Source organism: Macaca nemestrina, chromosome 7 (assembly GCF_043159975.1).
Source record: "Macaca nemestrina isolate mMacNem1 chromosome 7, mMacNem.hap1, whole genome shotgun sequence".
NCBI classification, from domain to species: Eukaryota; Metazoa; Chordata; class Mammalia; order Primates; family Cercopithecidae; genus Macaca; species Macaca nemestrina.
Genome location: NC_092131.1, coordinates 26,939,766 through 26,955,258, shown reverse-complemented (window position 1 = coordinate 26,955,258; position 15,493 = coordinate 26,939,766). Strand labels below are relative to the sequence as shown.

The following is a 15,493-nucleotide window of genomic DNA, read 5'->3' as shown; positions in this document are numbered from 1 at the left end:
CTCAGTTCCAGGCCGTATTTTTGCTCTGATTTCATCAGGAGTCCACCATGGTCCAGCACCTCAAAGCAGGAGGCAGAATCAAATGGACCAGTGCCTGGAAGCAGAGAATTAAAGCTCATCCATTCATCCATGAGCACATTCATTCACAAGCACTTATTCATCCATTCACAAGCACCTGTTTCATAGCAAACCCTGTCGGCAGAGTAGATTCTAAATGTTTATCAAGCCAGGCACAGTGGCTCATGCCTGCAATCACAACACTTTGACAGGCCAAGGTGGGAGGATCACTCGAACCCAGGAGGTCGAGGCTGCAGTGAGCCAAGATCACACCACTGCACTCCAGCATGAGTGCTGGAGTCGAAGGAAGGAAGGAAGGAAGGAAGGAAGGGAGGAAGGGAGGAAGGGAGGAAGGGAGGAAGGGAGGAAGGGAGGAAGGAAGGAAGGAAGGAAGGTCTTTATCAGAATGAATTAAATGGATTCATGTAACCACAAATATTCCCATCTCCCAAATACTCCAAGCACCAGCATTATAGAAATTTCAGAGAGGTGTACATATCTGATAAAGGCCTGATAAGCCTCTTCGGGTCATTCATAATTAGTGACAACAAGATACCAGAAACAAGATTTAAAAACTAAAAGAAAAACTCACAAAAATAGTTGCGTTATATGGGAACCAAAGGGTTAATCAGCTCTTTCAAAAACACAAGAAAAAGAACAGTCCGGTTGTAAAAGACTCAAAAGATATATAAACAGACAATTCACAGAAATCAAATGACCTTAACAAACGCTATTTGTTATTTCACTAAATAATTGCAAATTAAAATAATAAAATGATATTCTTGTCTATCTGTTTTATACAGATGAAAAAAACCTCTCACAGGGTTAGCAAAGTTATACCTTGTTGTAAGAGTATTAACTATAAAAAACTATATTAACATGTATATCTACTATGTACCCACAAAAATTAAAAATTTAAAAAAAAAAAAAAGCTACATTAGCTTTTCTGGAGAAAAACCTGGCAATACAAGTAAAAATAAATAATACAGGCCAGGCGCAGTGGCTCATGCCTATAATCACAGTATTTTGGGAGGCCAAGGTAGGAGGACTGCCTGAGCCCAAGAGTTCGAGATGCACCTGGGCAACATAGTGAGACCTGGTCTCTACAAAAAAATAAAACAAAATTAGCCAGGTGTGGTAGTGCACACCTGTAGTCCTAACTACTCGGGAGGCTGACGTGAGAGGATTTCTCAAGCCTGGGAGGTAGAAGCTGCAGTGAGCCAAGATCGCACCACTGCACTTCAGCCTGGGTGACAGAGTGAGACCCTGTCTCAATCAATCAATCCGTAATATACATAGATGTTGACCCAGAAAATCTATTTCTATGACTATTATCCTAGGAAGATAAAAGAAGATGTTTATATAGATATATTTTACATATAGACATATGCATAAGAATTTCACTGTAGAAATTCTTCAGAAATTTTAATTCACTCATCCATTCATCCATGAGCACATTCATTCACTCCACCCTGGGCAATAGAGTGAATGAATTTTTTTATACTTGTAAAAGAGTAAGAAAAAAATATAAATCCACTGGATAAGAATACATTAAATGTATCTAATCACTGGGATACTATGTATCTGTTAAAAGAGACAAGGTTGAATCCTAAGTGCTGACCTGTAACACTATGTTGTTACAAAAAAGAAAAACACACTATACGACAGTATGAATGTATTGAAACTACTTCATATCAGATTCAACCCAGAGACATTACATGGATAGTGTATTCTATAATATACATGCTAATATAGTTTTTAATAATCTAATAAATCTAGATTATTTTTATATTATTTCCAAAATTTCTGGACCAAATTATCCTAATAGGCCCCCCATCCAGCTCTAAAATTATTTAATCCTAATTTTTTTTTTTTTTTTTTTGAGACAGCATCTTACTCTGTCACCCAGGCTGGAGTATAGTAGTGTGATCACAGCTCACTGCAGCCTCGACCTGCTGGGCTCGAGTAATCATTCCACCTCAGCCTCCTGAGTAGTAGGGACCAAAGGCGCATGCCACCATGCTTGGCTAATTTTTTTTTTTTTTTTTTTGTAGAGAAGGGGTCTTGCTATGTTGTCCAGGGTATTCTCAAATTCCTAGGCTCAAGTGATCCTCCTGCCTTGGCCTCCCAAAGTGTAGGGATTACAGGCATGAGTCAATGCACCTGGCCTAATCCTATAAAGTTTGTACACCATTGATCTTATATACAGTGTTAGTATTCTTTTTTTTTTTTTTTTTTTTTGAGACAGAGTCTTGCTCTGTTGCCCAGGCTAGAGTGCAGTGGCGCACAAAGCTCTGCCTCCCGGGTTCACGCCATTCTCCTGCCTCAGCCTCCCAAGTAGCTGGGATTACAGGTGCCCGCCACCACGCCCAGCTAATTTTTTTGTATTTTTAGTAGAGACAGGGTTTCATCGTGTTAGCCAGGATGGTCTCGATCTCCTAACCTCATGATCTGCCCGCCTCAGCCTCCCAAAGTGCTGGGATTACAGGTGTGAACCACCACGCCCCACCACACAGTGTTAGTATTGCAAGGCCACAGTGTGTCTCCCCTCTATGTTTCAGAACCTTTTATTGAAGCACAATATGAAATCCAAAGAAAGGTCCAGAATTTTTATATCTATGTTGTAAATTTAAACTTTTAACATTACACCCTTAATTATCAATTATAAATTCATGTTGAATTTATTTATGGAAATCACAAATTATAATGATCTCTTACCTCAATAATAATATAAGGACCACTATATTTAAAAAAAAAAAAACTAAGAAAGATAATACAACTTTTTGAACATTGAAAGAGATGAATCAACTACACACTATGCCATATATGGTACACTTAACCCAAAAATGTTGAATATGAATCAAACTCTATTAGAGGGCACTTATAAACAGCAATGAAGCCCCTTGGCAGTGGGTGGGACTGAAATTTGGAGTCAGAAGACCTGGAAACAGTGACCACTCTTTTGGCTCCAGAATCCCAAACAAATCAAATAACCTGCGACTCAACTGCCTCCTTTGTAAAAGCATGATAAAGGAATTATATAATGCCTGTAAAAGGTGCCTGACAGAGTGCCTGAGACAAAATAGGTTCTCATTTTCTTGTTTAATAAAAACAGCTGCATCACTGTTGCTTTTATTAAGGTTAAGGACATCTCAACTTAACTAGTTTGTTCATCTGAATGTTTGTAACATTGTATACACAACCATTCTATACTTTATTTTTATACTATATATTAGAAAGGGGCTTCTTGTTTCCAAAACTCTATTTGTTGGCATAGTCTTTTCCACCATAAATATGCAAAAACATGTGTTATCTCCGAAATTCAGGGAGAAAGCATACTTACAAAGCACACCCCCAAAGCTCCGAGTTGCTCTTCTCTGAGCTCAACGCTCTTTTTAGGCACATATGTCTGCCTCCTATCATTTCTTCATGAGGTTCAGGGCAAAGGGCCTAGTCAAGCAGATGATCTTTGGTTGCCCCTAGACTTTCCCCAAACCACCTACAAATAAACAAAACAAGGGGTAAGACATACCTACAACTTTAAACATTTTTAAATAATGAAATATGAAAATTAGGTCCCTATGTACAGACTATGGCATAACGCAGAACAGAGAAAATGCTCCTAGAATCATTCAAAAGCCCAAGTGACCTCACTACAATTCTTCACATCCAAGTGCCCAGTCAACATATTGTTACTGGCGACTCCCATCCATGCCTGGTCATCCCTGGGGCTTGCCAGAGAGTTCATGCTCCAGTGTGAACCGCAGCCCAAGTCTAGCCAAAAGTACCACGCCATGAGCATGTCTAAAAGTTGGTAACTAAGTCAGGTAATACAGTTAACTTGTTACTTCTGAGTGTGGTGACCCAATGGTACTTCTAAGCCAGTCTAACACTCCTAAAGGAAATATTTTATAAGCTGTCCAGTTCTTCCCATACTAAGCTACAATTAAATAAATAAAAGTAAAATGCCTTTGGTTGTAGGAAAGAGCTACGGATAGAAATGTTTTCAATTATTTGTGACTGCTTTCGAAGCAATCTCTAAGAATCCACAGGAAGTGATCCAGAGAACTGGGAGTTGTCTACATAAAAGGTAGATCTGGGAATACATCTATAAACCATTTCAAGGAAAAAAAAAAAAAAAAAAGGTATTCTGAAAAAGCTAATCAAAATAAAACTGTCAAGAAACAGTTCAAAGAGACTCAGGTTATGCAATGGCAGACAAGATATGCTGAGAGAACATACGTACACTGCACACTTCATTCTTCTAACAAAACGGCCACCATAACCCATGAGTCATAGGCACAACCAAATTTATGTATGCCAATGTGAAACTGCCGAGATTTAACCTTATCTCTGTGCTGTCCAGTACAGTAGTCACTAGACACATGGCTACTGAGCTCTAGCTCCAGCCAGGTCAAACTGACATATGCTATACACGGAAAATACACACCAGATTTTGAAGACTTATTTTTTTTTTTAACGTATAGACGGGCATGGTGGCCAGCTACTCCGCAGGCTGAGATAGGAGAATCGCTTGAACCCAGGAGATGGAGGTTGCGGTGGGCCCAGACCGCGCCACTACAGTCTAGCCTGGGCAACAGAGCCAGATCACGTCTCAAAAAAAAAAAAAAAAAAAAGTAAAACTCCCAATAAGTTTTATATTACTCCATTGAAAACATTTTTCTATATTGTGCTAAATAAACTATTAAAATTAATTTCACCAGTTTCTTTTTACTTTTTTAATGTTGGTACTAAAAATTTAAATTCACCTGTGTGGCTCACGCCGTATTTGTATTAGACAACACTAATCTGCATAATTAATAAAAATAAAAAACAAATGCTGAGCACTTGCAGGGTGCCAGGCACTGTGCTAGATACTTTACATAATACTCAAATCAATGCTGCAATTAATGGCAGAGTTTTACCAGACGCCTACATAACAGATTGGCTCCATCAAACCAATAAAAGATGCAGCTGGGATTGAATGTCAGGTATTTTTTTACGAAATAATTCAATTAAGGAACAGCTAACAGCTAAGGCTGGGGCAATTCCCATGATGGCACGGGAAAAAGAGCTCACTAATACAGCGTTCCCGAGAGTAGCAAGCTTTTTGTGACTACAAAACAGGTATTTAAAAAAAAAAAAAAATTAAGTTCCATAGCAGGACAGGCAAGCAAATGTCAGACGGTTCTCTGAAGGACCTACCGAATGAGTCCAATCTCCTGTCCCTTAAAGCTTCACAGATGCTAGCGGTAGAGCAAGCTACTCCCAAAGGAAGGACAATGCAGTCCAGATTCGCTGGATAACCTGGTCAGGACCTGACCGCGGACACCCCTGCGGAGGGAGGGAGGCCTCGGGATGACAGGCGCGCCGTCTCCCCTCACCTCTGCACACACTCCACCCATCCACGACTCCACCCCAGATCCCGCGCCGCTCCGAGGTCCCCACCCCTGGGACGAGGGGAAGCGGGACTAAAACGTCTACAGTAAGACGGGGAAGTGGTCGAAAAAGGGCAAGGGGGAGGTGGGCGCAGGTACCTGAGACGGAGGATGACCCCAGCTCCTTAATGCCGGATCATCGCCTAGGCCCCACCCGGCTCCCGCGGCTACCAGTGACCCAGAAGGTGCAACTGACCAAACGCAGCGACTCAACCGACTCTGCTCTCCCCAGACTCGCAGCTATGGCAACTTGAACTAGCCGCCCAGCCACAGCGAGAGTACAAGACCCCGCTGCCGCCGCTTGGCCCTCTGGGAGTTGTAGTCCATCTCGGCCTCACCATCAAGGAGTTACCAAGGGAGAGGATCCGGAAAAGGAACTACAAATCCCAGGATGACATACAGCTGGCCTTCGGGTAACTTTCCCGGAAAAGAAGCCTGATCCCTCGGCCGCGCCCTCTTGCCCTGCTGTATTTTTTTTTTTAAAGGACGATCCTCCTTTGTAGGAGGCAAACTCCAGATAGAAAGTGAATAAAAATGCTTCCTTAACCTTGACTGTAATTTTACTCCCTGGGGAACAAAAGGAGTCCCCGAGGACTACGGTAAGATGGGGAAGTGGTAGAAAAAGGGCAAGGGAGCGGTGGGAGGACAGGGAAGAACAATTTCTAGCACTGAAATGTAAAAATCTCCTTAATACCAGCGTCCAGTATATTGTTCCAAAGACTCACAAATTCTTAGAACCGGACGGGAACAGAGAAGATTATGTAGTCCAACCTGTTTGGCCTGGAAAGAAGAAGGGACTTGCCTAAGATCCTATGGCTCATTCCCGGCACACCGAAAGTAGATATGAGGCTGTCAGCTCATGACTGCTGCTACTTCAGTCTAGGTGTCATCCCCTCACTCTAGAACATAAAAGAAATGTTTTCCACTCAGGGGAGTTGGTTTCAGTCACGAAGAGAATGAAAACTTCAATAAAAAAACTGAACTTTGGAAAAACTAAGAAGTAACAAATTAGTCATGTAAATTGCCCTTCTCCGCCAAAAAGACCACTTCCCCTTCCTTCTTTGAGGCTAAACTCAAGTATTATCTGATGTGTGAAAGCTTTCCTGGCTACGTGAAGAAGAGCTAGATAATGTTTAATAACAAGCGTTCCTTAATGTAATAATTCTGTGCTCTATACTCCATTTACCAGTTGGTCTCCTCTATTAGCCCTTCAAAGAGACCTAACCTTTTTTTAAATTTTCATCTTTCTTCTCACCCTTTCCTCACTTGCCCTTCTCCGTTCATATCCCCCTCTCTGTCTCTTTTTCTCTCTCCACCTTTCTCTCCTTCCGTCCCTCCTTACCCCTCCCCCGCAACAGGCAGAGTCATAAATAATTAGCACATAAATTTGATAGAGTCGAATTATTCGAATAGTTTTGTCTATCCAACACTGAGACATAAAACTATCTCATATTGGTTTGAACATAAAATAATTCTTCTAAAGACCTCCTATGCATTTGCAATTTCAAGCTGCTTATTTGAAATTGTTCCTCAAGAATACACTCCACCGGACAGAGTTTAAGATAATTCAGAACAGCCATAAAATTGCCGCATACGCATGCAGAGGCATAATAATAACTGTTTATTTGTTAACATTTTAACTTTTAAAACAATTCTATTCATTCATATAATTCAGTAAATGTATGCTGGATATTTCCAGGATCCAGACATTGTTTTATACACTGAAGGTGCAGTGAAAATAAATAAACATAGACCTTGCTTTCAAATTGCTCAGAGCCTTGTGAGAGAAAAAGACTAATAAATGACTACAAATCTCTGTGTAATAGAATACTGCATAGGTTTCTATGGAAGACATAAAAGAGAAACTTTCTGAAGAAGTGATAATCAGATCAACCGCAGGAGAAATGTCTACCAAAAGAGCCAATGTAATCCTGAGCTACATTAATAAAAACTGATAGTCCACAGCTTTTCCTCCCTGGTTCAACGATATTTAGAGAATTGGATTCTTTTATAGAGGCTTTATTTTTCAAAGTGATATTAACCAAATAAACATCACAGGAAACAACTGGCACCAAAGGGTTAAAAAATCAGTTTTTGTTTTGTTTTGTTTTGTTTTAGTTCATTTTGATCAAGAAATGCTTAAATATGTTATCAAATTCATAGCAGCTGTTTGTCAGCTATGGTGTGCTCTTGGTCAACAGATATGGCATCCCAAAAAATGTAGTGAAGTCAGGGCGGGGGCGCTGACTCAAGCCTGTAATCCCAGCACTTTGGGATGCCAAGGTGAGCAGATCACGTGAGGTCAGGAGTTCGAGACTAGCCTAGCCAGCATGGCGAAACTTCGTCGCTACTAAAAATACAAAAATTAACCGGGTTTGGTGGTGGGCACCTGTAATCCCAGCTACTCAGGAGGCTGACGCAGGAGAATCATTTGAACCCGGGAGGCAGAGGTTGCAATGAGCTGAGATCGTGCCACTGCACTCCAGCCTTGGTGACAGAACGAGACTCCATCTCAAAAAAAAAAAAAAGTAGTTAAGTCACATCACTGAATCTTCGTTTTTTGTGTCTTAACAAAATAGACAAAATGAGTTAAAGCCAACAAAATAGATTTTACCTGAAATTGTCTCATAACTCTCAAAGATATGTATTACTTTTAATCAGTGTGGCCAACACACATTATACAAACACAATACCATAATCAAGCAGAATCATCTGAGCTTAGATTTGGAGAAACCTACAAAGAGTATTGATACGGTCTGGCTGTGTGTCCCCACCCAAATCTCATCTTGAATTGTAATCCCCACATGTCCGGGGAGGAATCTTGTGAGGGATGATTAGATCATGGGGCAGTTCCCCCATGCTGTTCTCATAATAGTGAGTGAGTTCTCAGGAGAGCTGATGGTTTTATAAGAGGCTTTTGCCCACTTCTCTCCCCTGCCGTCATGTGAAGAAGGATGTGTTTGCTACCCCTTCTGCCATGATTGTAAGTTTCCTGAGGCTTCCCCAGCCATGCAGAACTGTGAGTCAATTAAACCACTTTCCCTTATAAATTACCCAGTCACAGATAGTTCTTCATAGCAGGGTGAAAATGAACTAATACAAGTATCATTTGCAGTACGCTTTGCAAACAATGTATTATAAGTAGGGGCACACGGAGGTTACATTATGTATTCGTTTACTAGGGATTTGATTAAATACCACAGAATGGGTGACTTAAACAACAAAAATTTGTTTCTCACAGTTCTGAAGGCTGCAAGTCCAAGATCAAGGTGTCAGCAAGTTCAGGTTCTCCTAAGGTCTCTGTCTTTGGCTTCCATTTTTTCTCTGCATCCTCAAATAGGCTTTTCCCTGTATGAGCACATACATGGTTTCTCTCTCTTCTTATAACAACACCTGTTATATTGAATTAGAACTTCATACTCTAGCCTAATTTAACCTTAACTACCTCCTTAAAGGCCCCATTTTCAAAAACAGTAACATTGGGGGTTGAGGTTTCAACATGTCTTCCCCAAAATTGTACCTATTCAGGATTAGTGTCATCAATGATCTTCTCATTACATAATACCTGGATTGAGGTAGCTGCGGGAGATATTTTTGATATGCCTCACCCACATCACCCCTTAACTGGAAATGATTCTACCCACAGTGTTGGGCCCCCATGGCCTTGTTTATATTATACAAAGCCCCTACCTGTCTCACCGTGGCTGATTAGACAAACAGTAGACAGACACCTGAGACCATTTGGGCCAATTGGGCTCTTTATCCTTTGAGAATTGAAAATGGGGACTCAAGCTCCCAATTTGTTGCTAGAATAGTCTTGATGTACAGGTAAGAGCTGAGGCTGCCACAGAGAGGTGACCATCTTCACCTGTGTTCAAGAAGCAGCTGATAATGCTAACCTGCAGAGACAAAGAGAAGTGAGTAAAGCAGTGAGAGGAAATAAACTACACAACTACGAGGAAATAAGCCCAAGAGAATACAGCCCCGGTTCCTGACAACTTCCAAGTTCCTGGATTCAAGCCTTGTAATTCCTGCTTGTATTTCCTGTACTTGTTTTTTCATGATACACTAGAGGCAACTGGAGGTGGTTAAATGCACCGATTCTGGACCCAAACCACTTGGATCCAAGTCCATTATAGTACCTATCAGCAATGTCACTTCACACAAGTTACTTAATCACTCTGTGTCTTCATTTCTTCCTCTTCTAAATGTGGACAATAAAAATAGTACTTCGTTTGTCGTCGTTTGGGGGATAAAATAAATTAATGTGTGTAAAGCACTAAGCCTAGTGTCTAATCCATGGTAAGCATTATTGAATGTAAGCTGCCCTTATATGTAAGCTGACAAATACTATGACATCCTAAAAATGTTAGTTCCATGAATATTGGTACTCTATTATTTTGTTCTAGAACAAAGAATGTATTAATACCTTGTTGCCTCATGATGATTTCCGTTTTGAAGCCTAAGGTTCATTCTGTTGATTGAAATCTAAAGAGCCTTGACTAAGGTTACATTAATGAGATCACCAGCCTGTAAGATCCAAGATGCTAATTCTAGATATAGTTTCTTGAGCAGTTTCATCAGAAACACTTTTGAACCATACAAAACATTAAATGCCTAGATGAGCTAGTCAATAAAAGGGTTCTGGAATGGGGCTAGTCATTGACCTGAGCATCCTAACCCAACTCATCTAGAATGAATAAATGTAGAGAAGGGAAGACAGCTGTTATGTAAGAAGCTGTGGGTGGCAGACAGAGGTAGTGCTGTTTCAAGGAGAAGGGACAGAAGTTGTATTTCACCAATAACTTCCAAATGTATACAACTATGAAACAACAACAGCTGATATGATTTGGTTCCGTGTCCCCACCCAAATATCACATGGAATTGCAATCCCTAATGTTGGGGGTGGGACCTGGTGGGAGGTGATTGGATCACAGCAGTGGATTTCCCCCTTGCTGTTCTCATAATAATGAGTGAGTTATCACAAGAACTGTTGTTTGAAAGTGTGTAGCACTTCCCCCTTCACTCTCCCTTTCTCCCACTCTACCATGTGAAAAAGGTGCTTGCTTCCTCTTCACCCTTCGAAGCACCATGATTGGAAGTTTCCTGAGGCCTCCCTAACCATGCTTTGTGTACAGCCTATGGAACTATGAGTCAATTAAACCTCTTTTCTTCATAAATTACACAGTCTCGGGTGGTTCTTTATAGCAATGTGAGAATGGACTAATACAACAGCACACTATGTCCATGTGACACAAAACTATATTTGAAATACCAAAAGTTTCCTCAAATGTTTATATTTTTTTTCACCATGGCTCTCCCCTTATCTCCATTTCTGTCAGCTACGTTGTTCCGCACTTATGGCCTTAGAAATGGGATGTGACCACAGAAAGCAGAAAGGGAGAGGAATTGAGGAAGAAAAAGAAGAAGAGAATACTTCATTTTCTTCCTGGCTTATGAGTATTAAACACAAACATTCTCAGATAGGACAGGCTGTGTAATTTGTTGTAGGACTCTGTGAAAAATGAGTATGTTAAGCCTTTTTGCAAAACTGATTAAAATGTCAAAATGGCAACAACACAGCATTAAACTAAGCACTGGGCCTTGCTGAATACAGGGCCCTGAGTGATTGCACAGGTCACAAACCCATGAAGCCAACCCTGCTGTCACAAAGGAGTCATGCTATAAACAAATGATTTGGAAAGAAATACCATGGACAAAAGAAAAGAGATTCCCCGCAAAAGAAAAGAGATTCCTGACTGGGAATGTGAGAACAGAGAAGAAGGGGGTCCTGGAAAGGGAGGAATAGGAGCTTGGGGAGGCAGACCTGCAGGTGTAGGGAGAAAGCCTATGTTGACAGAGTGCCCAGCCTCCACTCAAGCAAGTGCTATTTACAGCTTGAACCTACCTGTTTTGCCCATAGGCATCAGAGGAGGATGTTACTTCAAAAGTAGCCTGCATTGTTCTTGGTGACTGTCCAGCACAAGTGATGACCACCTACATCATTGGATTTTGCTTTGTTCCCTCTAGCCAACACAGATGGTCAAGCTCCCTTGTAGTATCACTGCACAGTTATAAGTCGTAAGACAGAAGACACCAAGTATGATGTCATAGGTAAGTAAAAGGGAAATCCCCCAAATCTTGATTACGTGGGACTAAATGGAACTACTCAAAATTCTCTCTCAGTCAAGTCAGTGGTGAAATTCATTCTCTTTACATAGACAGAAAACAATCATAAATTGTTGACTCTTTCTATATCAAGTTTGCAAGTTACCTTCAAGTCTAAGAAGAGTCAAGATAAAAAACAAGATATTGCGAGGATAATATTGCGTACTGCTCAAAGAATCATCTTTAGCCATTCATTGTGCTGAAGCTCTGTTGATCCCATGAAGTTCTTTTCAGCCACACACCTACTAATTATAGATAATTATCACTGCCAAGAGCATCACAGATATAAAACACAGCAATTTATATGCATTTAGGTCAAAGTGAGCCACTAGTAATGTACTAAACCAAAATCGCAAAACATTTCTGTAGTTAAGCAATATAGCTAATCAATAAAGAGGTTCTGGAATGGAGCTAATAGAATGCTTCACTTTAATGGGTACTTTTTGAAAAAAGATAAAACACACAGAGACATAAATTGCCTAACACCACTTTCTAATATTTGAACCATGCTAATAATTCCTCTATGAGAAGGAAAAAGTAGTGTTCTATAGCCATTCTCATTCATTACATTTGAAAGGATTTTGTGTGTGTGTTTAAGGGACCTGAGTGCACTTTTCTCTTTAACCTGATCACAAAGATTGATCATCATCTCATCTCATGTGTTTATTTGCCCCATTTTAAAGGTTATGCTAAAGAAAGAAAATTGTCTTATTAATTGTCATAGCAATTTGCTGAGCAATTTGTTGAGCAGACTATGAGAACATGGTTAGCCCTAAGGCATGTTCCAATTTGCTGAACTGAAACTGTAGGCATAAGAGTTTTTGCCTACATTATAATTGCCACTAAGCCAATTTCATGCTGTCTAAATCTTGATGTAAAATATTATGGATTTCAGCGTACCACTTTTGTTTCCAGCAAAAGTGGAGTAACAGAGACCAGATTTACCCTCCCACCAGAATTATACCAAAAAAACAGGCAAGATATATGAAACAATGCTTTTCAAGGCAGTGGTTATCATACCAAGAAGGACCATGATCCCTGAAAGACAGGAAACAAATAAAGCAAGGCTTATGATTGCCATAACTTACTGCCTTGAGAGAGTTTCCAGGTCATGGTGCAAGGAGAGGGAACCCAGGCAGAGCCCAGTGCGTTCTTTATACTGGGGAGACAAAGCTGAGAGTTTGGGAAGATGCAGGTAGGTAGAGTTTGCAGGACAAACTACAGGATGTAGAGAGCTTTGTAGAGAGAAAATTATAAAGGGTCTCCATGGAAGATTTAGCAGAGCACTAATCCTTACACACACGTGAAAACAATGAGGCTGGAGAAAAAAGCAACTAGCAAGATTGGAGGTAAAATTGTCTGTTGCTCACAGGGAACCAGGAATAGTGACTCTTCCCACCAGCCAGATTTGAAATACCTCATAATTCACGGAACACTGTATAATCAGAAGGGTCTTGCCTAGGGAATGAGAATAATTAGCCCTAGATTATATGTTTTGCTAGTCCCACCTAATAAAGCTCAAAACCGAGGTCCACAAATCCCACATTCTTTCAAAGTAATTTATATCTGACAACAAATCTCAAGAATATTTACATGAATGTAAAAATTCCAGCGCCCAAAACGGGTAATATTTACAATATCTGCCATCCAAACAAAAATTATCAGGCATGTAAAGAAACAGAAAAATGCAACCCATTTTCAGGAGAAAAATCAACCAATCTAAACTGACCCAGAATTGACAAATATATATATATTTTTATATATATATATATATGTGTGTGTGTATGTGTGTATATATATATATATTCAAATTATCAAACAAGGACACGGTTGTACATTGAGTTTTGTGCCCTAGAAAGATATCTTGAAATTCTAATGCCCAGTATCTGTGAATGTGACCTTATTTGGGAATAACATCTTTAACGATATTTAAATTAAGTTGGGGTTATAATGGATTAGCATGGACCCAAATACAATGACTGATGTCCTTATAGGAAGAGGGAAATTTGAACACAGAGACACACAAAGAGAATGCCTGATGATGACAGAGGAGAGATTGCAGTGATATAATCCAAAGGATGTCAAGGATTCCCGGCAACCACTAGAAGCTAGGAACAGTCAAGGAAACATCCACCCACAGGACTCTCAGAGGAAGTATGCCACACCAATACCTTAACTTTAGACTTCTAGCCTCCAGAACTGTGAACAAATTAATTTATCTTGTTTTAAGCCATCAAGTTTGTGGTACTTTGTTACAGCAGCCCTAGAAAACTAATATAGATATCAAGGCAATTATTGTGTTTTAGATAGTCAAAAAGTATTATACAAAGAGACATGGAAAATATGAAAAAAGCCACAAACTGAACTTCTGGAGACGGAAATCCAATTTATGAAATAAAAAATACATGGGATGGGATTAGTGGCAAAGTAAATATTATGGGAGGACAAAAAAGAATACTGAATTTTAAGATATAGCAAAAGAAACTATCCATAATCAAAGACAAAAAGAAAAATAATTTTTTACTGAGAAAAGCATCAATATTGTCTTTGTGAGACAATTTCAGTTAGCCTAATAAGTGCAATAATTGGAATGCTCAAAGGAGAGGAAAGTGATGAGGGGAAAAAGGCATATATGCAGAAATGGAGAAACAATGGCTAAAATTTTTCCAAGTTTGACGAAAACCATAAACACACAAATCCAAGAATCTCAAAATACCCCAAGCACAGGAAACTTGAAGAAAAGTACATCAAGGCACATTACAGTCAAATTGCTCTCAACCAGTGACAAAATCTGAAAAGCAGCCTGAGTAAGAAAAAAAAAAAAAAAAGCAGATTATAAAGGAGCAAAGAAAACTTTGATATGAGATTTGTCCTTGTAAACAATGCAAGCAACAAGAAAATGAATCAATGTTTTTAAAGTAGTGAAAGTTAAAAATAATGCCAATCTATGATTCTATACCCAGAAATGATATCCCTTTTAAAAAAGAAGATAAAATTAATACTTTTTCAGACACAGAAAAGCTGAAATAATTTATAACCAGCAGATATGTATGACAAAAAAATTAATGAATATCATTCAAGCAAAAGGAAAGTGACAGCATTGGAAAATATGGATCAATACTAAGGAATGATAAAGACCAGAAAGGGTAACGGTCTTATTATTTGAATCCCTTTAAAAGATAATAACACTGTATTATGGGATTTATAACCTATGTATGAGTACGATGTATGGCAACAGAAGCATAAAAGTTAGGCAGGAGAGGAGAAATGGAGTATAAACAAGCATTCAACAAGTATAGTGCTGAAGGGTTCTTTTAAACCATGTATAAATTGGCATAATATCAACTGAATGTAGACTATGATAACTTAAACATACATGCTATAAACCTTAAAGCAATGAGTATAATAACAAGAGTTATACCTAAGATTCAGCAAAGAAGATAAAATGGAATAGTAAAAATTCCTTAATTAGTCCAAACATGCATTTAAAATAAAAGGAGAATTGGATCAAATAACAATGGAGAAAATAGAAAACTAATAGCAAGATTATCCACTTAAACCTAATGTGAATAATGACATTAAATGTAAATGATCTATACAATCCAAATGAAAGGCAGAGATGGTGAGACTGAAAGCAAGACTCAACTCTATGCTGTTTATAAGAACTGCACATTAAATATAAAAACTCAAAGAGGTTAAAGTATGAAAAAAGCATACCATGATAACACTGATCAAAAGAAAGCTGGATTGGCTCTACCAATAACAGAAAAGTAGACTGAAGAGCAAAGGATGTCACAAGGTATAAAGAAGGCCATTTAATAACAATGAAG

At 39.2% G+C, this 15,493-nt stretch overlaps 1 protein-coding gene and 2 long non-coding RNA genes across 16 annotated transcripts in view; 1 reads left to right on the top strand and 2 right to left on the bottom strand.

Annotated features, from left to right (window-relative positions):
- Positions 1 to 5,767, bottom strand: part of LOC105467643 (centrosomal protein 128) — a 458,395-nt gene extending 452,628 nt beyond the window's left edge. For 10 of the 14 annotated variants that reach the window (XM_071099780.1, XM_071099781.1, XM_071099779.1 and 7 more), the window contains exons 1-2: positions 5,595 to 5,743; positions 3,401 to 3,556 (exon numbers count right to left, since the gene is read on the bottom strand). The gene's annotated coding sequence lies outside the window, so the exon portion shown is untranslated. Of the gene's footprint in view, positions 1 to 3,400; positions 3,557 to 4,507; positions 4,582 to 5,262; positions 5,516 to 5,594 lie in introns of those variants that run through there. The other 4 variants (XM_071099786.1, XM_071099789.1, XM_071099787.1 and 1 more) reach the window with 4 other exon arrangements.
- Positions 5,407 to 7,224, top strand: LOC139364230 (uncharacterized). The gene is made up of 3 exons (XR_011625678.1): positions 5,407 to 5,542; positions 5,643 to 6,094; positions 6,193 to 7,224. It is a non-coding gene; the product is annotated as an uncharacterized lncRNA (long non-coding RNA).
- Positions 7,225 to 7,853: 629 nt separating this feature from the next.
- Positions 7,854 to 9,329, bottom strand: LOC105467644 (uncharacterized). Its single transcript, XR_979056.2, has 3 exons — positions 9,186 to 9,329; positions 8,735 to 8,843; positions 7,854 to 8,006 (listed from the first exon to the last, which is right to left on the bottom strand). It is a non-coding gene; the product is annotated as an uncharacterized lncRNA (long non-coding RNA).
- Between the last annotated feature and the right edge of the window lie 6,164 nt (positions 9,330 to 15,493).